The sequence below is a fragment of the Octopus bimaculoides genome, unplaced genomic scaffold, assembly GCF_001194135.2.
Source record: "Octopus bimaculoides isolate UCB-OBI-ISO-001 unplaced genomic scaffold, ASM119413v2 Scaffold_59577, whole genome shotgun sequence".
Classification (NCBI taxonomy): domain Eukaryota; kingdom Metazoa; phylum Mollusca; class Cephalopoda; order Octopoda; family Octopodidae; genus Octopus; species Octopus bimaculoides.
In genome coordinates this window covers 226,319-228,807 of record NW_026314721.1, presented here as the reverse complement: position 1 = coordinate 228,807, position 2,489 = coordinate 226,319, and positions in this window count along the sequence as shown.

Sequence of the window (2,489 nt, the reverse complement as noted above, 5' to 3'; positions counted from 1 at the left end):
AGCCATGCAAGGACACTACCTTGGATCGGCCCTAGTACTTTTCAGTGTGGGGCTTATTCCTTTGGTCCCTTTTGCCAAACCACTAAGTTACGGGGTTTGGCAAATACTAATTCCTATAAAACATCCAAGATATCAATGGAATTATAATAGAAGACTAACACTATATCTTCTCTAAAAGAAAACTAATCATTCTGTAGAATCTTTGCCAGTGAAATACGGATCGATGAATATATGATTACAAAATTGCAGAATTATGTAATACCAGTGTATCCGAAACATGCATAAGCTGATTAAATATGTATAATGCTCTATTCTTTTGTGTTTTTTCTACTGCATTCTGTGACCTTAAACTGAATTTATTTGATGTATGAACTTTGGATTTACAAACTGGACAGGCAGGAAATTATAAAAGGGGGAAGTCCCACAATGTGATGGCTTCTGGCTGCTGATAACCTGAAGAGGGGCTTTGGAAGCATACTGCAAGGTTATTAACACCAAACATTGTTAAACTAGGCACACACACACACACACGTTTTGTGTACATATGTATGTTTGTGTGTATATATATAGAGTGTACATATGTATGTGTGTATATATATAGTGTTTATATGTATGTGTGTGCATATATATGTGTGTATATATATAGTGTACATATGTTTGTATGTATATATATATATAGTGTACATATGTGTGTATATATAGCGTATACATATGCATGTCTGTGTGTGTGTGTGTATATATATATATATATATATGTAGTGTACATATGTATGTGTGTGTGTATAGTGCACATATGTGTGTGTATGCATATATATTATATATATATAAGTATATGTGTGTGTATATATAGGTATACATGTGTGTTTGTATATATATATATATAGCGGTATACATGTGTGAATTTGTATGTATGTGTATACACACACACACACACACACACACACACACACACACACACACACACACACACACACACTCACTCACTCTCTCTCTCTCTTTGTCTCTCTCTCTCTTTGTCTCTCTCTCTCTTTGTCTCTCTCTCTCTTTGTCTCTCTCTCTCTTTGTCTCTCTCTCTCTTTGTCTCTCTCTCTCTTTGTCTCTCTCTCTCTTTGTCTCTCTCTCATTATATTCACGCCTTTTATTCAATACAAGAGAGAGAGAGACAGCGACAGAGAATTCCCATAAACCACACTTGTCTCTCAGAAACAAAAGCCATCAAGCCTGGCAGAATTCTCTGGGCTGGCACAACACAAAACAGATGCATTGTTATGGCAGACAGCTGCCGTCCAGTCCAGCGGTGGATGTGAAATATATTTAGCAGAGTAAATGAAAGAGAGACAGAGAGAGAGAGAGAGTGAACCGGTGGGTTGAGGAGATGCTGTTTTGAAAAACCTAACAGGATGAACTCCACCCTGAAAATAAAAACTCACATTTGTGCACTTAAGCGATGGCGACCTTTCCTTCGTTAGGTTCTTATGTGTTAAATTACCAATTTATGGCTCAGGTGTGGTTGCGGGTTTGAGACGCTTGCTTTGCGATTACGGGGCTCACTGCGGGGCATCTCTAGTTAGTATCTTTCGATTGTTAAGTTCAGGTGTGGCTGCATGGTGAGAAGTTTGCTTCTTCTGAATCGCATGATTCTGGGTTCAATCTCACTGTATGGCACTCTGGGCAAGCATCTTCTGCTTAAGCCCCAGACTGCTTGAAGCCTTGTGAGTGGACTTGGCAGACAGAAACTGAAAGAAGCCTACCATATATATATATATATATATTCTTTTTATAATAAGTAGTTCAAAGTTATATAAATGCACATACCGACACATGCACACATAAACCTGTCTCTTTACTTATCTATTTATGTATGTGTGTATTTATCACTATACACACACCCCATTTTTTATATATATATATATATACATATATATATATACACCTGTCTAATGTGTCTGTCTACCTCTCTCTCTCTCTTGCTATCCATCTCTTTCCAGCCGCTGACCCTGTCCAACCCCCTCACCCAAGACTCCCATCTCCGCCACCACCACTACCACCACCAAGAAGCCATCATTTCATTTCCTTGTACCAGAGGTGGTTCAAGATGGAGGTTTTGGGAAAGAGAGAGAGAGGGGAAAAGAAAACATTACATTGTGTGAGGTTGGGAGGGGGGTGTTATGGTGGTGGCGACGGCGGCGGTACTGTTAGCCTAAATTCTTGCATCATTTCTGATCCTTGATGGCATCGATTTTGAAACTACTATTAATCATTTTATATACATACATACATGCACATGTATATGCACACACACACACACACACACACACACAAAGAGTTCCGTACGTGTATGAAAAGATGTGCTTACAGGAATGTTTATCTATCTATATATATATATATATATATATATACACACACTCATATATGATATTTAGTACATGAACTTCAATGAAAAAATATGAGAAAGATATGGTATATATATATATATATATATATATATA